This window comes from Neopsephotus bourkii, unplaced genomic scaffold (assembly GCF_033783945.1).
Source record: "Neopsephotus bourkii isolate Nb327-2 ecotype Australia unplaced genomic scaffold, CSIRO-AGI_Nbou_v1 NB_716, whole genome shotgun sequence".
NCBI classification, from domain to species: Eukaryota; Metazoa; Chordata; class Aves; order Psittaciformes; family Psittacidae; genus Neopsephotus; species Neopsephotus bourkii.
This window is the reverse complement of record NW_026901215.1, coordinates 3,059,676-3,086,493: the sequence shown is the minus strand read 5'-3', so window position 1 is coordinate 3,086,493 and position 26,818 is coordinate 3,059,676. Positions and strand designations below refer to the sequence as shown.

Sequence of the window (26,818 nt, the reverse complement as noted above, 5' to 3'; positions counted from 1 at the left end):
AGGGTGAGGGGGGTCCTCATGGTGAGCCCCCGAGTGTGGTTCCTCATTCCCTACAAATTCACACACCAGAGCACCACACCTCTGAACTGCAAATAGGATATCACTACCAAAAAGTTGATGGCTGTATGTGAATAGCGCTGAACCTCCCCAGGTGCCACAGGCTGCCTGTGCCTAGGTGAAAGTCATGAAACTTACGTCTAGCTTTTGAGCTCCAGCTCTTCATCAGTGTTGGGCTTGCATGCAGGAAAAGTCACACAGCCCACATGTAATGAAAAAGTAATTGGTATTTTTGTCCTGAAAAAGTGTATGTTCTGATTGTAGCTGTTCATGTGAAAAAATGGTGAAGTAAAGGGCTGTTCTCAGAGTTAGTTAGTTTGTTTTTTTTTTGTCTCAAAGCTGCCTAGGTGTTTTCTGTGCTCCACAATTCCTGCTGGGTGGGAGAGAACAGATTAAAATGATCAGACACAGAGCTATTTTGAAAGCAGAAGCAAGTCTGCCTTTCAGCCCTGCAGTGACCGGTCATTCAGTGTGTTCTTCCTTTGCTATAGGCTCCTGTAGTTACTTTTGAACCTTTCTTGCCCTGTGGGTGACAAGGCATCTTCTTTTTGGACATTCTTGAGATCTTCAAATCAGGTAAGTTCTGAAGTTGCAGACTGACAGTGCCATGTCTTTCACCAGAACGCTATTCTTACCATGCAGTTTCAAACCAACATACCTTCTGCCTAATTGTGCTTCCTCTCAGTGCACTGGTTTATTTTACTTTACTGTAGCCAGGGCAGTCCTCAGGATGCCTCAGCCTGCAGCTCACACTCCAGCCAGCCGGCACGAGGCTACGTGCCTCTAAGCACACTGAAGTAATGCAGTGTCATGGTGCTGAAGTGATTCAGTGACTCATTTCCTGATGCTCTGTCAGATGTAGAACGTGTTACGTGTATTAACTGACACAAGACCTTACTGAATTCACCAGCTTTGTGCACAATCACCAGAAGTGAAAGCATCACAATTATGACTGTGTCTCTTCTGAAGGATTTTCTCATCTTTTCCTGTTCCCTGACTTACGAAATGGATCTCTTCTATCTGGTCTTCTAAATGTTTCATTTCAGAGTGAAATTCTGATTTTTTCATTGTACTTTTTTTTCCTGTTGGCAGAATCAGTCAGGTGAATCCAGCTGTATTCGTTACTGCTGCTCTAGATTTGTAACTTCACTTTGGGGCAAGTAAAGCGTTCCCTAAAAGAATATACCCTCATCTTTTTCAAGCTGATCTATGCCACCTTCTGGTGCTTATTATTCTATAATCTTACTCTGTTTATTTTGTTCTGTATAAATCAATGTGCTGAATCCCCTGGCACAGCTCTGGCAGACCAGCAAGGCTACCTGCTTTTTAACTGAGAGTCCAAACACCTAAAACAGAGAAGCAGCTCCGAATTTTCTAGCATGATTGTTGCTCTGTACTTGGTGGCTTTGTGCTTGTTATTCACAACAAACAAATGCACACAGATACCTACACCCTTCTTCTTCTGGTATGAGAATGCCTGAGTGTCACCCTCTGCTGCTGTTTGTGTGGTTTTCTGCCTCCTACTCCTTTGGCTGACATTCTGTACCCAGTTCTTGGTCCTCAGTCCCTCCCCGCCTCTCTTGGGGCATCTCTCTTGTGGTATTTTTTTCCTCCCCTGCATATGGTGGGATTGTGTCACTCTTCTTCTTTTCTCTAGCTCATCCCCCAGGACTCTTTTCTCCCTGCTACAAGACAGTGCTTGAATCTGGTGAAAAAATCAAACTTCCTGAGTGCTGGGGGGGCTTGTGCACTACTTCAAAACAGAGTGGAAAAAATAGCAGAGCAACACCGAGGTGAGTGGACAGAGGCAGACAGAGGGAGAAGAGCTGCTGCAGCAGTAACAGCCCTGTAGGTGCTCCTGTGGTTTGCATTGCAGATAAAGTGAGAAAAAGCGATCTGTGGCATTAAGCCTGCTCCCTTTTGCTGCCTCCCACCCATCTTTTTCTCCCTAAGCCTCTGCATTTCTTTCTTACACCACGTGTGCCTTCTCCAGTGAATGCTGATGAGAGGCGTTAGTGCAGGCTGTAGATAGGCATTCATTCTCAGCAGACGATCTTAAGTCCTTTCAAATGAGTAGTCGTTTATTGCATGTTCCTCTAGAGATGGCCCTGGACTTGGTGCTCTTTGGTACCCCAAGACAAGATAGCTGTTACTGAATGTGGCTCTTCTTTTTGGCTAGCATCCCTATTTGCTTCCAGGAAAATGAAGAGTTTATTTCAGGTTCAGTAATCCTGATGTCTGCACAGTTGAGAGCAACAGCACTTTGAGCGTGAGTGTGCATGTGTATATATAGAAACTATGCTGACTAAGGTCACTAGTTTTCAATGACTCATATTCTGTTTTTGTGGCAGCCCAGCCATACAGCAGGTTGTCCTTTTTTATCTTTTGCCTCTTTCCTTTAAAAAACCACTACACCAGAAAAGTTAATATCTAAAGATAGCTTGGAAGGTCTGTGTCTTTGTCAGGACACATGCATTCAAGTACAAGAACCTCTCTTCAGTGGCATCCCTCTTTAAATCTGCAGTACTAGCCTATTCTTACACTGGCAAAGACACACTTTTAAATTTTACATTAGGTTAGAATTATTATGAAAGATACTTGCTGGGCTGTCTTTCTGGTGGTCATCCTTATCTTCGACTTTCTCACTGCTCACTACCAACCTGGAGAGGACCGTTGGGCAAAGCCAGCTGAAGCAGGCTGTGCCTTTGTTTGACTGAGGCACTGAGATATTTCTGGTTCCCATTAGTTTCTATAATGAGGGACTTTTCCACTTTTTCTTTTTCTTCTCTGTGCTAAAGATAGGACTTGTACTGCCCAGCACTTACGGACCACAGAATCATAGAATGGTTTGGGTTGGAAGGGACTCTAAAGATCATTCATTTCCAAACCCCCTTTCATGGGCAGGGACACCTTACACTAGGTCATATTGCTCAAAATCCGCTCCAGCCTGACCTTGACCACTTCCTTGAAGACTTGGAAATTTTTGACTAATTCCTTGGAGTTAGTAAAAAAATGTCATTTGTTGGAAGAATCTGCCAAGATAAGATTCTTTAGCTTTTTTCTAATAAAAAACCAACACCTTTCTCTGACTTTTCATCCCTTTGTTTTCCTCTCCTTTACCCCACAACAACTCTATGGTCTACTACCTATTGAAAAAGCTATCGATTTTGGAACACAGATTGTTGGGAAAGGAAGCTGTTCCATTTCAAGATGTGAAGAAAGTTCTAAAATCAGATTTGATACACAAACACAAACCACAGAGGATTTGTATGTATGTGTTAATACCTGTAGCTTGCCTGTAAACTCCTCTGCTGTACGGGTGATGGCAGAGCACCACCAGCCTTCATTCATCACTGCTGGAGCAGCAGGCAGCACTCCACTGTGCTGTGAAGCTACCTCTTAGAAGCAGATCATAGATAAATGAACCAATTTGTACAAAAATAATCATCACTGGGATGATTCTTTCAGATTCATAATAGTGTATTAAATAATAATCATTAATTTGTTGTCTAGAAAAACACCCGGACTCAGCCAAGCATTTCCAGTTTCTGTAGATAGCAATTCAATTAGTATTGTGCTGGAGTTAAATCTCATGGTATTCCTGTGAGAAATTTTATTCTGTATTTATTTTCATTTTATGGACTGAGACACAGGGATGTACTTGGCTGAGGACACAAAATAAATCTATTTGAAGTTTTCTAGGAATTTTGCCATAGTTAATATCACTGGTTGAAAAACTTGAGTATAAAGGATGCTGTCAGTGTCGTCTATAGCCTAGACCTCCTCTGAACAGTTGCCCAGAGTGCAGAAATGTCCATTATCTGCTTGCACTGTTGCTCAGAAAGTTACTCTGCCTGTTCCTGCGAGGGAGAGATCTTAGAGGAGAGGAAAATGCCTCCTGATGCCCACGGATCACCTAACACCATCAGAGGCAGAACCACCTAAATCAGACCCACTTCAAAAGCCTCCTGTTAACATCTTACAGGTTCACTTGTTTTACATATTTTGTCCTTTCTGTGTTTTCCTCTGCAGGCTCATGTAAGCAAGAGTTTTGCCTGGATGCAGAAATCTGCGGTTCTTGTGACATTTTTAGGCACATCAACTGGTTCACACAGCCCTTTAGAACAGACCCGAGGCTGCAGCACATCCTTCAGTGCCTGGGCACTTGCACCATGGTAGGGGCTTAGCAGTGGAAATTTTTCTCTTTCCCAGCAGGAAAACAAAGCTTTTCTCTTGACTGAGCTCTCATGCAGTGCTGACAGCACTGGCTGGGGCGCTGCCAAAGAACAAAGGGCAATATTGTCTTTAAAAAGCAGAGAGCACATTAAAAGTTTCTAAGCTCTGTTTGTGAAAATCTCGGAGTCGCTTGATCAGGAGCTCAGAATTGGTCTGACTTCTTCCAGCCTCCCCACTTCACCCTCGTCTGTGCGATATTGCAGCTGCTCTGAGGAAAAACAGTTATTTAAAAATGTGCTTGTAGCTATGGCAACCTTCATGCACTGCGTTCAACCAAAACTCTGAAACAGCAGCAGAAGTTTCTTAGCAGGGTATTTATGAAGATTTTTGTCTTTGTACAATTTAAAATGGAAATACTCCAGTTTTAAAGAGGGGGGTTATCAAAATCTCATTAATTTGGGAATAACATTTTTGTTGTGGGAGCTGCTGCTTAGCTCTTCTTTTTGTGGTTCTGAGGTTTTTTTTTTGGTTGTGGTGTTTTTTGGGTTTTTTTTTTAAGATTCCCCTGATTTCTTGAACTCTTCAGAGCCTAAGACCTGGGGCACTTTCCAGCTCGCTGTTCCTCCTGTCTGTACCTGCGCTCCTGCTCTCTCTAGCAGATGGCTAGTTTTGCAGTGGTGTGGTGGAACGACAGTGGTGTTGGGATCAGGCTGGTGGGGATGGAGCATTGCCACGGATCCCAGACTTTGCCTTCCATTGGAGAACCCAGGTGATTTAGTTAGCCCTTTGCCCATGCAGTTGCCTGGTTGCCTGCTCCGAGAGAAGCAAATAGATGTGCTTGCAGTTAAGTTATTTGGTGCCTCCATGATATTTCAAAATTTCTCAAAGACACCGACTTTCAGGGTATACTCAGTTTCTCTAGGTACAGTCACAGTAGACTACTCGCAGACAACTCAGTTTTGCTGGCAGCACCTTAGTAGAGTTACATTTGCAAAGTTGCTATTTTTCCTTTTCTTTTCCTCCCTCTTCTTTTTCTCTGTGCATTCACACCTTCAAAATCATCAGGATAAAATTAAGGAAGCCTTGCTGAGACGTACACGCTGCTGCCCTAAACCCCCTTGAGCCATGATGATATGTTCTGGTGCCTCCGAAGTGTGGATTAAGTCTAATTAATACTGTTTCTTGATCAATGGTCTTGACACAAACGCATCGAAGGGATTTATGTAATTACAGATGTAACAGCAAGGGCTCTTTTGCTAGGAACCTCTCAGGGCTGCGGCAGGGAAGTTTGCTCCTAGTGATGGGGTTTTGGCCTCCAGCCACTGTAGGTAAGTGTCTGCTCCATCACTGCTGTGCAGTTTTTTGCCTGGGCAGGTTTGAAGCTACTGATTTGCACTGGAAGATGCCTTAGGTGTGGACAGGCACATTCCTCAGCTAACACACATTTGTATAACTGAGCATTGGTGCCTTTTGTCCATACCAACAGGATTATTCCTGACCCATATAGTGAAATGTTCATTTTTTGATATGCTTCACAACAGGTTATAATGAGCCAGCTGAGGAGGTGTTATCAGGGTAGTCAAAGAGGATTGTATTTCTTTATTCTAACCTGTAGAAAAAAAGAGTTGAATTGATCTCATTTCTCACAATACATCTAAGAGAAAACATTCAAGGGATGTGAAACATTCAACACTTTCCAGCCCTCCCACTCTGCATTCTGGATAACTGATGTTGTGTCCACCCTCCTTCTGGCACAATGGACATCTAGTGTCTAATCCATACACCACATCAGTTGCTGTGATCAGGTGAGAGAGAACCAGGACATAGAAGAATATATGCCTATTAGATAAGCAGGGCTCCAGAAGGGGAATTGCACTACTGCAAACAAAAGAGATTGAATGATGAAACTTTGCTGTCCATTGATTGTGCCACACCAACTACACTTCATTCAGGGCTGTGAATCTCTAATGGAGACGGCAAAAATTGCCAAAGGGGCTGGAGTTGTACCTGTATTCTGGTTTGATAGGAAATTGGCAGAATCAAAGAAAATAAGGCTGAATAGAATCTGAAGGAATCCTCTAGTCTAGATCATGCAATGTGCTGGGAGGCATTCATAGACATCAAGGAGATGTAGGCCTTGGGTTCAGGACTGGATCCAGGCTTCATCAGTTTCATGTTTTGAAATTTCCCTATCACTGTACAACCACATATCAAAGGGTTTGCAGAGCCCTGCATGCCTTTAGCATGGAGGTCAACACGCAGGAAGGAGAGCTGAGGTGTGCCCATCCTTCACTATCAGCGAAGCATGAAATGGGCTGGAGGTACAGGGCTGCAAAGACATCGTCTGGTCATGTACATCCTCTTTTCTGCTAGGTCTGATGCAGAAAATAACCTGGTGAGCCCCGAGGACTAAAGCTCTTCTGCTTTTTCTGGAAAGTGCCATGTGCAGCACGCAAGCACAGAGAGCTCTGTCTGCTGGGGACACGTCAGGATCCATGCCAAACCATGGATTAAAATAGCATTAACACCATCTACTTCAGGACATTGTACTCGGGCAGTCCTACCATCAGCTAAATCTTTCTGACTTACAACGAAAATATTATTCTCAGTGTGCATAGAGGCAGTCAGAAAGTTGCGTTAGAAGCTCTAGCATGCCATGGTGTGTTTTTCTGGTTGGTTTGTGGGGTTTTAAGTCAAATTGGTTTCTTTCAGCGGTTGGAGAAAGAACACAATTAGAGGGCAAAAGACAGGGAGTGATGCTGGGATGATTTGCTTCAGTATATGTTAACTTGCAGCTGGCAATCCCCTTTGCTTAGATTTCATTTTAATGGGAATTTTCTCAGTCACTGTTTGAGATGAGAAGATGTGGATAGATCTTTTTCAGCAGTTCAGTGCTTTTAGCTGCAAAACTGTAATGGAATGAAAAGTGCAGTTTGGAAAGGAACCAACAGTGTTTGTTTTGTTCTGCAGTTTCCCCACTATTGAAAACATGAAAACAAACTCTAACAGCAGCTCACAACTGGAAGGAATTAACCAAGTAAATACAGGAGCTGCAGCTTCTGAAAGCTGCTTTCAAAAACTACGTGAAGGAACCACTGAATCCCTGCAGCTCCTCAGCACCCATCGGTTGGGCTGCTGCTGCCAGAGCAGCTTGCTGCTGCTGGCATTGCTCTCACCTGTGGCACCAATGGCTCAGTGGAGCTGCCAGGACAAGCTCTTGCAGGACACCTTACATTGAAATAAAGGTACAAATATTTATAGGAGCCTTCAAAAGATCTGTCTGTCACCCACCTGGCTTCCTTTATTCAGATACAATGTGCTGTTTCCAACAGAACTAGTCCTTCTCTAGTTTAATGTGTTGAGGTTTCTAAGACCCACTGCTCTCCATCATTTTACAGGAGCTCTCCAGCAAATCTGGTGTGTCAGTAGCTTTGAAATTAGTCTATGTATATTTGCTTAGTTGATGTTTAAACTTTCACCACTCCATCCTGGCAAGCTCTGGACTCCTATTTCTACCATTTGGTTTTACTTTCCTTCAGGGATTTTTCTCTTTCCCCTTAATCCTGCAGCTTGCATCCTCAGGAAAACAAATTAAATACATTTTAAAAAGTGCTCTGAATTTCTGCTTAAATGAAACCATCTCCTATAAACCCTTTCTGAGGTCCAACAAATCTTGTGATAATGCCTCTGATGCAAACTCCTCAAAATTGGCTGAGAAACTGAAAAAGTGCATATTTGCTTGAGCAGAACAAATATTTATAGGAGCCTTCCAAGCTCTGTCTCCTGCCATCTGGCTCTGCCGCAGCGGAGGCGCTGGAGCCTTCCCCTCGCCTACACGTGCAGGGGGGGAGCGGGGCACAGCCGCGGCTGCACTGCCAGGCATTAACTGTGTTCAGTGCATCGGGGCTTTTCCTCCCTCTCCTCTGCAAGAGAAGTTGCTAGGCTCGATTTTCCCATTAGAGGGCAGGAATGTAACGGCGAAGAGCGGCGGAGCGGGAAAAACCCGCTTTTAGTTTCATAAGGGAAGGGAAGTGAAGGGAAGGGGAAAGGATGCAATCAGGGTGTGGGCATCTAGTGATATAGGGTGCTAAGTGTCTGTCAAGCATTTTAGGGGGAGAGAAATAGAGAATGAACCCCTGCCAGTTAATTCTAGAGGTACAAATAGTGGAAGAGGAGGTGTGGTGTTCCTCAGGGTTGCTTATTGGCACTGGTGTTGCTCACCATCTTTGCCGGTGACAGGGATTGAGCACCCTCAGCAAGTCTGTTGATGGCACCAAGCTGTGTGGTGCTGCCAACACTCTGGAGGGAAGGGATGGATCCAGAGGGACCTTGACATACTTGAGAGATGGGCCAATGCCAGCCTTTTGAAGTTCAACAAGGCCAAGTGCAAGGTCCTGCACCTTGGTCAGGGCAATCGCAGGCACAAGTATAGGCTGGGAGGAGAATGGGTTAAGAGCAGCCCTGAGGAGAAGGACTTGGGGGTGTTGCTCGATGAGCAGCTCACTATGACTTGGCAATGTGTGCCCGCAGCCCAGAACCACCCCACCCTGTGTGCTGGGCTGTCAAGGGGATTCTCCCCCTCTGCTGTGCTCTGGGAACACCTCCCCTGCAGTCCTGATCCAGTTCTGGGGCAGCAGCACGAGAGGGATGTGGAGCTGTTGGAGCAAGGCCAGAGGAAGCAATGGAGATGCTGCAGGGGCTGGAGCAGCTCTGCTCTGGAGCCAGGCTGAGAGAGCTGGGCTGGGTCAGCCTGGAGAAGAGAAGACTCCTGAAGGGGAGACCTTAGAGCAGCTCCAGTGCCTAAAGGGGCTGCAGGATACCTGGAGAGGGGCTTGGGACAAGGGCCTGTAGGGACAGGACAAGTGGGAATGTCCTTAAATTGAAAGAGGGTAAATTTAAATTAGATATAAGGAAGAAATTCTTTGCTATGAGAGGGTGGTGAGACACTGGCATAGGTTACCCAGAGAAGCTGTGGCTGCCCCATCCCTGGCAGTATTCAAGGCCAGGTTAGGGCTATGAGCAACATGGTCTGGTGGAAGGTTTCCCTGTCCATGGCAGGGGGCTTGGAGCTAGATCTTTAAGGTCCCTTCCAACACCAACCTTTCTAGGATTCTATGATTTTGCTTTAAGGATATTAGTTTTAGCAAACAACTCCAGGTGGTATTGGAACAAGGGGTAAAGTTAGTAATGGGGTGTTCTCAAAACTAATACTTCCACTGACTGGCACTGGGAATTTGTCTCATCCCTTTCCTGGACTCTGCAGGACAAGAAATTCAGCGTTCCCAGGCTTGTTAAATCAAAATAGTTCTGCAGTTGCCTTTGCTTCAGGGATTGCCTGTTTGCACAGAAGATTTTTCAGCTGAACCCCAGGAACATTTGCTTATCCTCCTTCCTCCTTCCCCAAAGATGTCTGGTTTGCAGCAGCATGTAGGTCCCTTTCGCTGAGCTGCTGCAGAGCTACTTGGGAAACCAAACACAGCACTCCAGATTTATTAAAATGCATTGCTTGCTTTTTGTCAGCAGTGCTGATGTTGGTAAGAACAACAGGGCAAACACCTTAATAGGCAAGCCACGAGCCTGTGTAGTGTTTATCTCTCGCACACACAAAGTTTGGATATGGCTCAGCTATTGCATACAGGCAGTGGTGGTACTAGTTTTGAATGCTGTTGGAATTAAGTACAACTGGGCCTTCATAGAACCCCAGAGAGCTACAGAGCCAGTTGTCCCCAGGACTGTAGTCTGGACCCAGACCCAGTGCAGAGCATCCTTGTGGGTGCAGATCTTTGGGTCAGTACTGTGGCAAAAGAAAGCTTTCGGCAGGCTCAGAGTGGGCACAGAGGCTGAAAGACCCTGCCACAGTGGAGGTATGGGGTGCTGTGAGGACTGGTACTGCATGTCTGCCACTCTCCATCCACACTGATGAAGTAAAAGTGAAAGAGGCAGCTCTTCAGGTGCTTTGTTGTGTGAGTGTATTACAGAGGTAGAAGAAACCCACCTGGCACTGCCCTCCTGTGTGCAGAGCCACCTTTCCATAACGCAGAGAAGCACCAAAATGCCCCTTCTCCACACACAGGAGAGAGAATAGTCTCCTCTGCTGCCAGAGCTACAGAACTACTCTGATTATAGTTACACTGGTAGGGATATTTTTTATCTGAAAAAGCTCTGGCTGTTGTCCAGGTCTTCTAGGTCTTTTTTTATGTGAATAAATATTACAAATATATAACAGAGAAAGAGCCTCACTGAATAGCTGCACAAAGAGACAAAAGAGTAGCACTGAATTCCTGAAATAGAAATGCATCAGTGGATGTAGATGGATCTCACCTGTGAGAATTGAAGTCCCTTTTCTCTGATTGCCTAGCTGTGGCCAGCTGGGTTTTGCATCCCCTCTCAAAAGGTAGAGCCATTTGTTTAAAATGCTTAACCTTTGCTTAGGAGTTGCTTCAGTAATGACTCATGGAGGAGGCTGCAGTGAATTGAATCACTACTCAAATTGTCTACTGTGTGAAGAATATAGTTGCAGAAAAAAGGTTAGCAAAAAATCTCTAAGGTCTCAGGTGATCTCAGCCCAAACTGCTGTAATCGTTTTAAGTTGCTAACTGCTGCAGTCTGGGCTCAGCCTCTCTGCTGATGGCATTTTCCACTGCAAGATTATTCTCCTACTTTTCTTTGGATTATGTTGGTATTGCCCAATGTCTAAATATAGAGTAACTCAATGTTTCCATTCACTGCTTTTGTACGTAAAACATGTTAATCCGTTCTAAGCAGCAGAGCATCGTCTATAAGCTGATATTTTGGCACTTCATTTGGTCTGTAGCTATTTCAACTTTCCTGAGCTGTTTGAAGGGGAAACGTGTTCTGGCACAGAAAACAGAGCTGCAGGGGTCCCACTGCTCAAAAGCACTGAGGTATCTTCAGCTGGTGGGGCTTTTCTGTCAAAGAAGTCCAGGCCTACATGGACATGCTGAAATCACGGTGCTAGCATTGCAGATGTGATTTCCTGCTTCAGAAGGAGGCATTTTGTTTCTAGCAGGTTAAGGACTGGACCAGAAAGTTAAGGATTTTCTGAGGAGGTTTAAGTTTTGCTCTCTAAGGGTAACAACTACATGGAGAAACTGGTCCTAAGGACAGCAAGGGCAAGGGGATAAGTTCTAACTAGGGATGTCTGTGAGCAGTCTCAACAGGAGGTGTCTGAGGTATCAGTGTTTCCAATAAGCTGTATAGGCAGTCCTGCTCCTTTCTGTGCTGATGAGCAAGCCAGTCCTCAGCTCTCTGACCAGCAGAGTTCACGCAGCCTCCAGCAGCAGAGCAGACAGCCTCTGATTGTACTCAAGGAGAGGTGCTGCCTTGGAGGCTGTGAGGGAGGAAGGGAATTAGCAGCCAGGTCTCCTGCTGTGAGCAGAGGTGCCTGGTACAGCCTGGGTCCTGCAACCCTCTCAGCCCATGCCCACCACAGGCTGTGGGAAGGACCTGTGCAAATGGTATATTTCATCAACTTTCCTTACTTGCAATTGACTTGGTGTTGAACATCCCATCTTGATTCAAGCCAGGGAGAGCCTTGCAGTACCAATGTAACTAAGTGGAGAGACTAAGCACTTCATGGGTATCTGAGTAACCTGTTGGATTGCAAGGGGCACACAAAACCTCGATTTCCCACAGTGAGTTATGAAATAATTACATCATAACTGACAAAGCTGCTGCTTTTAAGGAGGATAAATTTCCCAAAGGCAGTACTAAGTTGACAAGGTTTCAGCTCTGGTGTGTCATTTACTGCTCTTTCTTATGTTGACTTTTCATAGTGGTTTCTGTGGAGCAAGTGGTTACTCAGCCAAATTAATGTGGCAGAACAAGACCCTCAGATGGGGTCTGGGATTTCATCATGGAGCTTTTCACGTATCTCAACAAACATTAAGGTTAGGAGAGATCACTTATCAATGACCAGTTTGCTTCCCAGCCCACACCACTGAAATTCCACCCAGAGTTCTTGCAGTGCTCCCAGGAGTTATTGGCAGAAGCAGCTCCCTGGAGCTGAAGTGGAAGAGGCAATTTAATGTGACTACAGTTTAAGAAATGCTTCTCTCTAATACAAGCAACCTGTGATGAATTATCACTCCTCCTAGGGTTAGAATATAAGCCCAACAACTTATACCTGGCAGCCTTTAATAGCTGTGCATATGCAGCCTCTTCGCCCTGCGACCCAGGAGAACGGCTTCTTAATATTCCTCTTAAAGACTTAGTGTTTGTGCTGGGTTTCCTGTAAATGCATAGTGTTTCATTTGCAGCCAAGCTGCAACAAAACCCACAGAACGATTAGGAAGCCTTGCACGTACATACAGAAAATGCATTCACAAGATTGCTAAATAGAAATTGCTCTATCTTTAAATGATCATGAGCTGTCAGCTGTTCCTTTGTTCGGATTATTATAGACACACATAAAACACTTGATTGAATGCTCAAGTTTTCACCAGCTAGAATCCAGACGGATGTCTGATAAAATAACAAACACACCCCATTCCACCCCTCCTCAAAATCCCCTTCCTGCTTCGTCTGAATTTCTCCCTGTATTGAAGCCAGTATTTCATGGACTAAATTGGACAAAGCAAGCAAACAATCTCCTTCCTATTGATTTCCAAATCAAATCATTGTTAATCACATCAATATTCCCTGCTGATTCAACAGTCTCAGTGGCTAGCTTTCCGGCTCAAACATGCTCCTCTGCATGGATGCTGTGGAGCCCTCTGTGTGTGCTGCTCACATTTGCTATTAATTATTGCTGGAAGCACTCAGGTCTGATTCTTTCACCTCTTCTTTCTCCTCCAGTTTCCCCTCATGCAGCAGGGAAGAAACAGAAATACCATTCTTCACTTGACGTTGGATTTCTAACCTAACCTCTCCAGTGATGTGAGCCTATTGCTGAAGTACAAATCCAGGGCACCACTGGCTTACCTGTAAGCAATCACAATGCCTCAGCTGCTGGGAAACGTGGCAGACATCTCAGTGTGGTGAGCTGCTAATTTCTGGGGCAAAAATCTGCTCTTTTGTGGTACAACTCCTATGGGTGGTGTGACAGCTTAGGGGGGTTCAGAGCCTGCCTCCTGAGGCTGTGCTGGTTGCAGAGCAGAAGCCTGCTCCTGCAGACATGTGTCCAAAGGACTAATTTGAAATCCATGTGCATCTCTTTATATCAGTGAGACTCCCTTTATGCTTCAACCTAAGCAAGTGTCTGTGCTTTGGGAGGATGGCAATCAGGGCAGAAACAGCAGAGCTGCAGTCTGACTGTGGCAGGAGCAGTGCTGGCGCTGGCAGCCTGATGTGGGAAGGGATGAGGTAGGACTTGGGATCAGCTCCTGCCCTCTCAGCAGCTCTACCTGAGGTCAGGTCTCACTGCAGACAGTGAACAGCTCCTTCCCTCCTTTGTTAAAGAGAGCAGAATGGAAGAAAAGATGGCAGCCTCAAACATGACTGTTTCCAGCAATAACAAGAAATCCCAGCAGTGCACGCACGCAGAGGCAAAGCAGCACATTCAAACACACAGAGAGCACATCACAGTCCAGTGTAGAGGAGCCTGCTTGAGACCATATTAGTGGTCAGTCTGAAGAGGAGAAGATGAGGCTTGGAGACCAAAGTACTTTCTACCAGTTAGACACAGCTCGCAGGAACACTGCCTGTGCACATGTGGGCAGAAATGGTTGGGAAATCATACCCTGCCATTTGACATGTAGTAAATGTACCCTGTCAGATAAGCAAGAATCCAGGACTATATCTGTAACATCTATTAGCAATGGTAAATTAATTAAAAGTATGAACTAATTAACCTGCCTGCTCTCTGCCCCTTCCTTTGCCAGGGCAGTGAGTCTCATCCTGCTGTAAGTCCCACAGCAGCCTGTGATGTGTCCTGGGCAGCCCTGGTTTTGCTAATGGCCCACACACTGCTCCCTCTGCAGCTGGGGACCAAGGTGCCCTCTGCTTAATGAGGCCACTGACAGCCTGATGATGCTTTCTGTGAAAGTGTTCTCCCTTATGCCTTTCCTAAAACTGCCTGCAGGCTGGCTGTAATATGCCCTTAGGGTGGTGTGTGAGCTACAGAGTAGGGTCACCAGCAGAGGCTCAGATTGAAAAAGGGTTTTGAAGGGTCTCTGCCTTAGAAGTGGAAACCTGCTGAGGTGAAGAGGGCTCTAGAAAGACACATAAACTTCTCGTAAGATGGTTAAGATGAATTTAGGAAGTATTGGAGAAGCACATAGACTTTTGAACTATCCTTTAGCAGAATAGGCTTTGTATAGCCTCAAGGAAGCTTTAGCTAAGGGCAAGTTTGGGCTAGCTTCATATCTGCCGTGGTTAATCTTCTACAGACCACTGCATTCTCTGCAAATGGCAGAGACTCTGCACAAGCTGGTGAGTGCAGCAGGAGGCTCTGCAGTAGCTGCACTGTCAGCCCATGGCAGTGCTACAGGTGCTGCTCGCTGTGAGAGCTGATCTTTATTCTCTTGCTGTCACGTTTTCCTGTCTGCTCACTTGTAAATCAAATTGCCATGTTCTCTGATGATAACGTTTTACTCCTCCTGAAGTTACTGTTTGCAAAGTGGCATCTGTACAGTGCTATTTTCCCTTCTGAATAATCATTTTCATAATCTGAACCTGAAAAGAAAATCCAAACAACTACCATGGAAGAAAGGAAAATTCTCACAGAATAAATTTCCATAGACTGTTAAATTTCCCTGTAAATGCATATTACTTCTGGAGCTCCCCATGAAGACAACAATGAGGAGAATTATTGTGTTCAGTTTTTACCTACTGACCCTCCCAAATACTTTCCTCAGCATACTATCAGAGGTGCTGTAGAGCTGATGCATTTGTTATTTTCTGTTTAATAGAGCTGATATTCAAATCAGGTGATATCCCTTGTCACAAATATAATTTCATCCTCCTACTGCACTTTTCAAGAACAATGCAGTGGCCTTGCTATTAGATACTGTGCTTGGTTTATTACTTTAAAATATGCTAGCACTTTGTTCGTAATAGCTTTGATGGCTTAAGCAATATAGGTGCTGAATTTTTAATGGTAAAAATATGGTATTTATTTTATTTGCATTTGAGGAAGGAGCAGGAAATACAAGTACCTTCTGAGAAAACTTGGCTTTGTGAGACTAAGTCCAGCTTTGCAGCCATGCTGGATCATGGCAACACCCTTTTTTGAGGTGACACTGAAAACACTGCAGTTAATACAGGTGATTTGTCATTTAAGGATGTTATAAAAAATACTTCAGAGGCTCTTGCAGCTCATAGGTGAGTTTTACCTTTATCCTTGCAGTCCAGCAGAGAGGGTCTGACCAGCCATAAGATCTAAGCTGCATGCAGGGGGAGAAAGCCTTGCCTGTGCTCACAGCATCTTTAAATCAGTGGCAGAGACTTTTCTTATTGAGGTGCTAAATTTGATGGAGGAGCATAGCCATGGGTTGGGCTTCAAGATCTTGTGGCCATTGGCCCCACCTGCCCTATTTCCTTCTGGTCTATTAAGTTCTATATTCAAGTCTAATGTGTCCAATTAAATGTGAGACTGAAACCCTACCATGTGTCACCAAATTATCCTGCAGGAAGCAGAGCATGAAGCTGCAGCAGGGTAGGAGGGAGGGGACCAGCTGTGGGTCCTTGCAGCATGGAAGAGCTCACAAGATCTCATGTTGCCAAAGTTCTGTGCTGGTTGGTTCCTATCTGAGGAGTTTGTAGGTACACCAGTGGTAAACAGCGTTACAGGGTACTTTATGTATAAAGCATCACTGCTTTCAGGGGCACCAGGCTTCCTGGGGAGAAGCACAGTGGCATTTCTGGACGAGGTAGTCTGACCCTCTGCTCACGGTGGGCTTCACCTTGTCTTGCATAGCTGCCACTTCTTCTCCTGACCTGGCCCCACACCATCCCCTTTCCTCAGGGCAGATATACACATTCCTGTTGATGCGCCCACAGATGACTTAACTGGTCTTCTTGCTTGGACAAAAGCTAAGAGGCTGCACAAAACTTCCCAGGAATGTGGGGGCTCCCCTGGGCAGGACTCCGCAGTGGTGTGGGGGAAGAGAGGAGATGTTTCAAGAAGGAACATTTGAGAGTATTTCTGCAAAAACCGGAAAATATTTTTAAAGCCTTGTGCACAAAATTTGGCTTCCTCTGAAACTGGAAATGGTCTCACAGCAACATATGCTAATTCATTAGATGAATTTCATTCATTGAAATGTGAACTATGGTAATTTCTCTCTACTTTTGAATGCAAATTGCAATTCAGCCTTAACTATGGCGGTATTCCCATTACACGGGGCTGAAGAATGTCTATAATATTTACTTTACTCTTGCTTTTAGCATAGCAAAATCTTTTCTCAATAAGCTTCATCTCCCCCCAGAGCAGCCTTTTGTGCTGTTCCTCACGTGTCTGTTTTGCACCGAGGGGTCAGCTCAGGGTAACAGCATCATCAGGTCCGTAGGTCTACTGGGCACCTGGGGGGACCATATTGTGACTTACTTCTTGTTTTGCTCCTGGTGGGAACTGGGTCTGTCCAACCTGCTGTGGTTTCTAATGCTCACAGAGCAGGAGTCTGCTGAGGCATAGCCAATATCTGGCTTATTTTCGCTTTAATTTAAATGAGAAATTAGTTGCTTAATAAATAGAGGAATTTGCTTCCATTTTGATTTGCAATTTGAATTAATGATTCTTCCAGCAGAAATGAACTACTCCAATAATAACAGCTTTATAACCTCAAGGCTTCCCTCTGGACTGCTCATGAAAATGCAACATAACCCCCATCAGTATTGAACTCGTACTGAGCATCATAACCAGTGAGAGAAGAGGAATAGCAAGAGGGAGTGGGAGAGGGGGAGATAATGAGGTTTGCTCCCACCAATGCATTACAGGGTTTCTTAAAAATTGTTTTGATAACTTTTTTCTACTCACAGTAGACTGGCCTGTTTTTTATATATGTTATTCCCTCTGTATGAGGCTAATGACTGCCTGAAATCATTCACTGGAAGCAATTGTTTGGCCATGTCTCCAGGTACTTTAAAAGGTGATGAAGTACAAGATTTTTGTTATTGTTCAGCTCACATCTGGAGTCAAGTCCAGCCTGTGTCTGGCACGCCAAGTCAATAACCTCACTCTATATTCTGCTTGCATCTTTACCTTTCTTGAGCTTATTCTGTCTGACTTGATACTGCTGGGTGTTGTAGAGACAGGAGGAACTGTGTGCAGAAGAGAGTGCCCTGGTTTGCGGTGGGAAGCTGGTGTGAGGAATTAAAGCTCCTGTTGTGACAGAAATGACAACAAAAGCAGAAAGCTTCCTCGTGCAGAAGGAAAACCCGTCAACTGAGACATTCAGAGATGATACACTGGTATTGAACAATGACTTTCACACTCATTTCCAAAGTGCCGTTATGGAAGCATAGGTCAGGCTTTTGAAGCTTCCTTGCCAAAGGCTGCCTGGCAAGGTTTCTTCCCACCACTGCAGCTGACTGGCAGGATTTGTTTCCACCTACGCTTTAGCATAACGGGCACATAAAGTACAGCGAAGAGAAAACAAATCCTCTTCAATGCCATCCCCTCCCGTTCCAAAATCCTGGGGATTTTGTATGCCCATTGCACATAACAAGGAAAATCAACTCAAGGTTCCCTGTGGCAGGGGTCATCAGAGCCATACTGTCTGTCAGGCTCTGGGAGCTGCCTGCATTACAGCATAGTTTCCCCACCATTTAACATCATCACTGCAACCTCCCACTGCCGTCACCCATCTCCAAAGGGCTGTTATTGCCCAGTCTTCAGATGCTGGGATAAGCAAATATCTCAAGCTGGGAAGTCTGGTATTGGTACATTACAGGAAAATCTCTCAACCTTAAAATTGCTTATGGTAAAAAGCTCCAACGTACAGATATCACTGTCTAACACACCAAACCACCTCAGGAGTTTAGGAATAAATGTGGCATACACTGATGTGAATGTTTATGGGGTGAGGGAAGACTGGCACAAAATACAAAGAAGCTGTGTTTGAAGGAAATGCATCTTAACATAAAGGTATTCTAATCTTTACCCTTCAGTATTTAAGTCAGTGCAGCCATTATTAAAGCAATTAAAATGCAATTACTTTTTCATCTTTATTTTGGTTCTTGGATAATTAAAGCCCCTTTACATCAAGGGTGATCCATAAAGGAAGGCATTTTGCATGTGAAAAGCTGCAAAGGGTGGAAGACTTTGGGGTATCAGCAGTGAGCAGCAAGCAACTGAGATTGTTAATGCTACAGTAAGCTGCCTCCTTTTGCATCTCTATGGGATCATGGAAAGAGGCCACTTGCTGGATTTCTGTACTTTGTCTTGATTAAATGGCTGTTTCAGTTTGATATTCACTCCTTTCATACTTGTAATCACTTTAAGATTTTCATTTTATAGTATTCACTTATTTAACTGCTTGTTTCCTGCCAAGTCTAAAAAAAGAAAGGCTTTTCCCTCCCTTCTCCTTGCCGCAATAAAGGCAAGAGTTTACACAAAATTAGTTCTATATTTAAAGCCTCCTGATGTAAATCTCCGATCGCTTTAAATAGTCAGAGCTGGTAGATATTGCAAATAAGTGCTGGAGTGAAAGAGCCTGAAGCTGCTGGGGGAGGCTGACAACTGCCGCAAGCACATGGGCAGGCTGATGGGCGTCCCTGGGGCATGGGGAGGCGTGCAGCACCCCTGGGACCTGTGGGTGCCACCTGTCCCTTAATCTTCTGGAGGCTTTTGGGGATTGCTGTGAGTCCTTTTCAGGTGTGTGCAGCCTACCTGTGAAGTGGCTGTGCCCCCCCCAAGCTCCTGCAGTGCTGTGGGGTGGGGAATGATAGAGCAGAGGCTGCTGGAGGCTCTGTGTCATGGGCACTTCTCCAGGGATGCAGGAAGAAGAAAGCTTTTCCCATGGGGCTGCAGTGATTGACTGCCAAGCTGCCAACAGCAGAAAAACAGCCCTGTTTTGGTTCCTCATCACCCGAATTGAATATCATGTGCCTTGTATCTTCGCCAAGGTAATAGAAGAAGAAATACAGTCTAAATGTGCTACAAAGGACGAAACCCTCTTAGGTTTTAATTTTATTGTTACAGACTAAGGAAACCAACATATTCTCGGGCATTTGCTGTACTAGTTAGCTTTATCACACTCATTTGTCAACATGTTTTTATTGATGTTGAGGGCTGTAGCGTAAAGAGAGTGTGCAGTAGGAAAGTTAGAATTCATCTGCAGGGAGTTGTCTTAGAGAGAGGATCAAAAGTAGTGATGATCAAATGCCTGTGGCACTGCCTGTTTGCCAACAGGATCTGCCATCACTGTCCCCTTAGCAAAGCCAGTGAAATACTTTTTGGTAGTGTTGAACCATCTGAGAAATTGGTATGGAAGGATTAGATGGCAGCTTCCTGTGGCCAGCCCTGATCCCAGGCATCTCAGCCAAGGTAAACTCCAGGGTCACCACTAGAAATGATGCCTGCAGACACAAATGTCATTGTTCAGCTCACCTTGGACATAGTTTCAGATTACAGCCTAATAGCAGGGCAAGACCCATCCAGCTAATCAAACCTCTCCAGGAACTGCACTGTGCTGTGACCTGGGTTTAATTACTCCATTTTAGGTACAAACAGCTTTTGATCTGCTGAGGGACTCTTGTAACTTGTGAATCCAGTCCTATAGAAACGTATTATGAACCACTTCTGCTGACTGGTTTTAGCACATACCTTCAGAGGGCACAGAGAAGGGCAGCAAGACTGGCTGATAAGCAGGCTTGCAGAAAATCAAATTGGTCCTAAAACTTGGCTGGCTGCAAAACTTTATCAAAGGGAAAGGCAGCTGTGGTGTGGCTCTACCATAGCAAATCTACAGGCAGAGGGGACTAAAGTCTGTTTTTGCCTGCACTCAGTTGCAGTGCTGCAGTGTGAGTTTTGTTGGACCAATCCCTCGTGTACATGGGTTCAACAGTCTAACAGGGTGGTGGAGAAATTACTACCCAAAGAAAAAACTCTGTTTTATTAATATATATACTAGGTCAAAAGTGAAAGACAATCACATAAGAAAAAGTAAAGTTGTAAGCCTGTGGGACTTTTGAATGTCAAGCTGGAACTGTTTGGGATCTGGATCTGGTTGAGGTTTGTATCTGATTGCTGATAGACTGCCAGGATCTGGTCAGTCCATGGCACAAAGCTGGCACAAGGTCCAGGACTGTGTAACTGCAGGGGTCTGCTTTCTAGATTTTCCTCACTATCAAAAGTCTTTTTCTTTCTTTCTAAACAAATATACTCAGAAGATGTTACAAAGAGCAGTGAGTGGCAGGACTGTAAGTTGTGAGCCTCCTGCTTCTTGCTTTTCTTAAGTTGTAGTGAAAAGAATGATGAAATGAGGGACAGATACTGTGAGGGGAGATCTAAAACCTATAGTAAGAGTAGTTCAGCTAAAAATGCTGGAATCCAAAGGCTCCTTGCAGTGTGTGGAGTTTTTATGTTCAAAAAGCAGTAGTGTTTTTGATGATGTCTGAGGTCTGAAAAACCTTCCCTATCTTTTGTATGGATTTTCTTTAGACTTCTAAAATCTCAGTGATGATGAATCAGTCCTATCTGAGCACCTCTGTAAAAATCTCACGTCCTTTCCACTATGTTTCACATATCATTCCCCTTTTCAATCAATAGAACAAAAGCTAACTTCAGTCTTCATTCATAATTGGTACAAAAAACAAGCCTGAAGTTTGAAAAGAAAGTTTTAATCATACCTCTTTAAGTCAACACTTTCTCCCCAATATATCTGTTTTCTGACCAGGTTTGGTAAAAAGAGGGTCCTGGTGGCCATGAGTTTTCATGGGGTTTCTGACACCGCTGGAAAGAGCACCAGCCTTGCCTTTCATCATGTCATAACAAAAAACCTCATAAGGATATGAGTGACTGGAGACCTTCTGAGATTTATAGAGTTGGAAGAGTTGTAGGACCAGGCAAAATATGGAGCTGTCATCAGAGCTGGCTCTCCAGAAGCAGCATCACCTCTTGGCCAGAGAAGACTTAGTCTCTTCAGCTCTCTTTCATACCACTTTGCTCTCCTCAACATCTTTCTAGTTATACAGAGTGGCTAGAGGCTTTGTTACATCACACCCCAGGAATACCTAACCTGAGCTTTATATCATATATAGATCACCTGCTTAGGCAATTTCATGGCCATCACTAGTGGTAAGAGCAGTATTTAAATCCCTGTAATATTTCAGGGGTGTTTGGACTTGAGGGATGGAGTCTTAGGATTTTCATGGCTCTTTCTGGCACTGCAAGCATCATGAAGCATGGCCACCCTATAGCAGCTCCAGCTCAGTGTGATCTCAGGGTCATTCGTAGCCATTAATAAATTGCCCAGACTTTCTGCACAGTGGAGGTTTGACTTTGCTGTGATTTTTGAGTCAGGGAGGAAACTTAAAGAGCAGCTACAGGAAAAAATGCAGATGTTCATTTGACTGAGTTACACAGTGATGGGAGCCCAGTCCTGTACCCCAGGAGCCAGCATGCCCGCTGTGCTCAGAAGTCAGGGGAACAGAAAAGGAGACTGTGTGGGTAACGACAGTATCTCACTGCTGCAGGGACGTTGGGAGCTTTAGGGGAAAATTAGAGCAAAGCTTGGCTTTTCCTGTGTGTTAAAATTATGGCTACCTGACTCCTTTACTTGCTTCTCTTAGACCTGCTGACTGAGGTGCAGAATAGCCACACAAATTACAGTCATCACAGACAACTCCTTGCTGGGCTTTACAGTGAAGCAAGGCTTTACCCTGCTTGGTTTTACAGTGAAACCATAATTCTGTCCTTTATATCACAGCCAGTGCAGGGCACGATGATCCTTGAGGTGACAGAGCCAGGCATGACATTTCTTTCCAGGCTGCCATGCCCTGGCCTGGCTGTGCTGCAACAAGAATAAGCAGTCACAGGAGGGTGGAAAAATACCTGCCAAGTCATTTGGTTTCTATAGAAGTGGTCCCCTCCCAGTTGACTCCACTGCAGAAGTTTTCTCTGAACACGTATTCATGCAGCTTGCAGCCAATTCTACTTGCTTTCCATCCTGCAATTTCTCCTGCCCTTGAATTTGATCGAACCAAGCTGTAATCGGCATGGTATTCAGGGCTTGGAAGATAGGGTTTCATGAGCTGTGCTCTGACAAATTAGAAGAGTTTACCCATCTAATAACCTCACCCTTCACCCCCAGCCCCAAACATACAGCGAGGCCTGGGCTTGACCTCACAGATTGATTTCTGTGCAACACCTCAGGGTATTTGCTGGCATAAACATTGCTACAATGGCACAGGCTGTTTGTTTACATCAGTAGGAGGAAAAGAGCCCTTATTACTGAAATTCTGCCTTCTTCCCTCAAGCTTCTCCCTGGAGCCAGCACGTAGGCAATATCGATACCTGTTTTTTCTATTTAGGACCAATTGTTATATATAGATGAATGTGACGATGCATAAATAATACACCGCTTTGCTGCATGGCTTGTTTATTCCAGACCTCATTGGCATGCACTGCACACAGGCAAACCGAGAGCTTCTCTGGATGAGTATTGTCAGATAACTTGCCAGGTTGTTCCCTAGAGAAAATCATGAGGCACACAGAGCTGGAGTTTGTAAGGTCCTTTTATTTCATCTTTTCAATGCACTCTATGCTGGTACAGCAAAGTTCAGGCTGAATCAGCACTCCCATTAAAATTCCTTATTTGCAGGAATTCATAAGCTGTGGGTGAGCAGAGGGAGAGCAGGATGTGACTGCGTGAGAGCAGCGCTCCGGTATGAAGTTGTTCTCACAAAATTTTGAATAGCACACAAAACCAGAATGACAAATGCTCACTGCATAAAGCAAACAGTTGTGCTGGGTGGCTGTCAGAAGGTGGGCACTGGGGACATCACGCTGCTGCACTCAGAACATTTGGCCATCTGTGAAGACACCCGCCTGCCTGCGCCCCATTGTCCCCCGGCTCTGAAACATAGTCAGGGCAAGGGGCCCTTTGCAATTCAGAGGGCTTCTGGGTTCCAACGGGACACAAATGCCTGGACAGCTTGTTTGCTGTGGAGCTTATCATGGCACATGATGTATTCTGCTTAAATAGATTATGAAAGGCCCAATTCTCCCATTAATTGCAAAATTCTCAAGAACTTCATTATGAGCAGGCCTTAAATGTACAGTTTACAGCCTTAATCACTTGATATGCCATATGCCATTTCCCAAATCTAATATTGTGAGCAAACCCACTTCTAAGTGCTTTATGATGAACTAAATTTACAACTGATAGCAAACACTGTTCAATTCTTCCTTACTGCCTTACTGCTGGGAAGTGTCTTCTGCATTTTTTCTATGGAAGCACTTGGTTCAATCTGGTGAAATAAGGAGTGAAACGGGCTGGATTTGAAAATGGTGGAGAAGAAACTCTGACCTGCTCTTAGTGTGAGGGCAGCCTTGGTGTTTTCTGAAGAAAATGGGGAATAGCAATCAACCCCTCTGTCTCTGCCCAGCTCGCAGGATATTGGTTTGTGTAATGACCGTATATTAAATTTACATTAGCTTTATAGTTTGTAGCAGTGCGTCACTGGCTACACAATGCATGGAAGCACTCTCAGCATCCAGATGCTGGTATGGCCCATGATTTTGGAAGCTAATGTAAGTTTAAAGTATTTTCCTCAGCTGACTGCATGGTATTTGGTACTAGTTGTTTCAGAGTAGGGCGAGCCTACCTCTTCTCCCAGCATGTAGGGATGACAAGGGAACTCACTACTGACTGGATTTTGTTTGTTTTGGGGGAAAAAAGGAAAACAAAAGATATTTTGTTAAATGAGACTTTCTTGAATTGTCTGCTGGAATATTTTTTTTTTTGTTAGAAAGTAATTGCCAAGTTCAAGCTGCAATAATAATATAAGCATTGTAAGAACAAATGCTAGTGGATAGCTGACGTAAATTTAGATGAGTGACCTGCTTGACCATAAAAGCAAGGTGTCCTGGTTAATGGGCAGGAAAAGCCTGGAAAAATGAATATGTAAAGTACATTGAGTGAAGTATAAGAGCCAAGTTAAACGCAATAATGTTTTGGACCTACTTTCCTCTGTATAGTGGCCATCAATATGCTGTGGTCCTGCACCATCAGCCTCAGGGGAGGAGGGTGCAAGTGAATTTAGTAGCAAAGATGACCTAACTCATGCAGCTTGTTTTCCAATGCATATGCATGAGGAGTGCTTGGAGGGGCTAGTCAATAGGAATAATAGGCATATTGGCTGCTTTGTGGTTTGTCTTCTTTCAGACCCACAAACTCTGTGTCTAAGTTAGGCAGCCAGGCTTTTAGGCTCTCTCCATAGTCAGCAGAACCAGATAAGCTGCCTTTATGGGAAACGATTCTAGTTGCTCCTGTCTTTCCTCATTCTTCTTGTCTCAGAGCCCCTAACCAGATCAGTGGGAGGAAAGTAAATCGTTCCCAAGAGCTGGCCAGGTTTTCCTGCCCACCCCAGATCTCTCTGGCAGGCAACCAAAGCTCTTGTAGGAAGAGAGGGAGATGCTATTTGGAGTGTTACATGTCAAACAGTACTGGCTGTCACACAGAGCTACTGACAAACAAGTAATTCTAGGTCGGAACAACCTGTTAGATCAGTGGCTTTGCCCCTGCCCATGGCAAAACAGGTTCACTTGCCTTGCTATGTGCTGAAGACACTTGTGTAATCTCTATTTCCACTATTTTAAGTAAGTTTCCCTCTTCAGAAAGTGCCTGGGGCGATATGATGAGCGCATCCAATAGCAACACAAATTAACCATTAATGACAGAAATACAGAACACTTTTTTCTCTCAAAATGCCTATACCCTTTCAGCTGATGAGCAGTTCCCTGGAGGAGCACCCACACAGCCAGTGTCACAGTGGCTCTTACACTGGCAATACTGCATGGCTGAAAACCTCCCACTGCATTGGGACAAACAGTGTTCAGACCCAGGAGGACTCAGTAAGTGGAGCCCAAAAGGCTGACAGTTGGAGTAAATGTATTTTGGATGTAATAAGTGCATCAGCCTTAAGTTAGCCCCACAGCAGCAAGGGAGAGTGCCAGGAATGCTGCAGGGCAGTGGGGCTACACACATCTCCTGCCTTATAACAGGCCATTGCTTACAGCTACCACTGACAGTCACTTTCTCCAGGCTTTTACTCAAGGGTGTTGCTTGCTATGAAGATATTTGTCTCCTTTAAACAGCTTGGAGCAAAACCCAGGATTTCTGGGTGTCACCCATTGCTACAGCCTGCAGGCAGTGTTCCCACTTTGCACAGTGCTGGGGTGCCCAGCCTGGCTTATGTTGATTCAGGGTGTGCAGGGCTCTGAGGAGCAATGGGAATGTGAGTAAAGCTTGGATTTTAAAAGCTTATATTATCAAAGTATATTATTTAAAACCTATGTTATTAAAAGCTTTGAAATTTAATTTAAAATTCCTTGTTCAGTAATTAGTAAATGGGGGAGGGAAATTAGTGTTGGAAGGTGTCTGTTTGGATGAGCACCGCAGAAAGGTGTCAGCCAAGGACCAGGGGTCCCTCCTTCTCTCAAGTACTCTGGTTAGAATGGCCCCATCACAAACATGGGTATTTTTCACGTGTGTATTGGGCAGCGTACACAGAGGGTGCAAACATGGGATAGAGTATGCCAGGAGCTCTTGCTGCTCTGAACAGTGGTGAGGGATATGGTGAGGCCAAAGACTATGGTGCGTTCAGCTGGCGGTGTCACCAACCCCTGGCAGTGGCTGCCTGACACCCATGGAGCAGAGCAGAACCATAGTGGGTCCCTCATCAGAGCCCAGGTACCAGGGAAAAACCATTTGTCTGTGCTGGCAGGTGCTCCAGGGACCGGCTGGATGAGGCTGAGCCCCTGGCAGAGGGGTGAGCTGAGAGCTGGTGCAATCATGCTCCAAAATGGCTTGGGAAAGGTGCCTAACATGAGGTGAGTGGCTTGAAAAATTGCTTGAGATGTGTGGTCAGCCCTGGCACATCTCTTAAATGAGAACCATCTTTTCTGCTGGGATAATCTATCATACTTGAAACATTCTGAAAGGCTGTATCTTTCCCCCTAACCGTCTTTATCATTTTAATTTAAAAGCTTTTTAAAATTATCCCCCAAATAAATGATAAGTAGCAACAGGGTAAACTGCTCTGAGCTCTCCATTAGTGCAAACAATGCAAAGTGACTGTGCTCTATTTACAGAAAATTAATGAATGTAAAAAAGATGAACTGTGTGTCACTTTAGTGATCGTAAGTTGTTTTTCATGCAAGGAGGTTTGCAGCTTTATACATTCAATTCTGGGACAAAAGAAACATCTCTGAAATATTAATAGTGGCAATATATGATTGCATGTGAAAGGAATAGAAATAACATTTATTTTATTTAATGAAGACTAATGAAGTTGTTCTGATCTTTCCATTACAGTTTCAACAAGATTTTCTAATCAAGAAATCCTACTATTTGAAAGCTAATTTTTCATTTGAAACTTCTGAAATGCCAGCAGAACAGTGAAATGCAAAGGCAATGTCATTGGATTTGAGAACGTTTCCAGTTCTAATGGCAAATTA

General features: G+C 44.6%; 1 long non-coding RNA gene across 3 annotated transcripts in view; it reads left to right on the top strand.

Moving 5' to 3' along the window:
- The first annotated feature begins 387 nt into the window (after window positions 1-387).
- The window catches only part of LOC133212527 (uncharacterized), a 39,771-nt gene continuing 13,340 nt past the window's right edge, over window positions 388-26,818 (top strand). For 2 of the 3 annotated variants that reach the window (XR_009725507.1, XR_009725506.1), the window contains exons 1-2: window positions 388-633; window positions 4,090-4,604. This is a non-coding gene — a long non-coding RNA (uncharacterized LOC133212527). Of the gene's footprint in view, window positions 634-4,089; window positions 4,605-17,442; window positions 18,734-26,818 lie in introns of those variants that run through there. The other variant, XR_009725508.1, reaches the window with a different exon arrangement.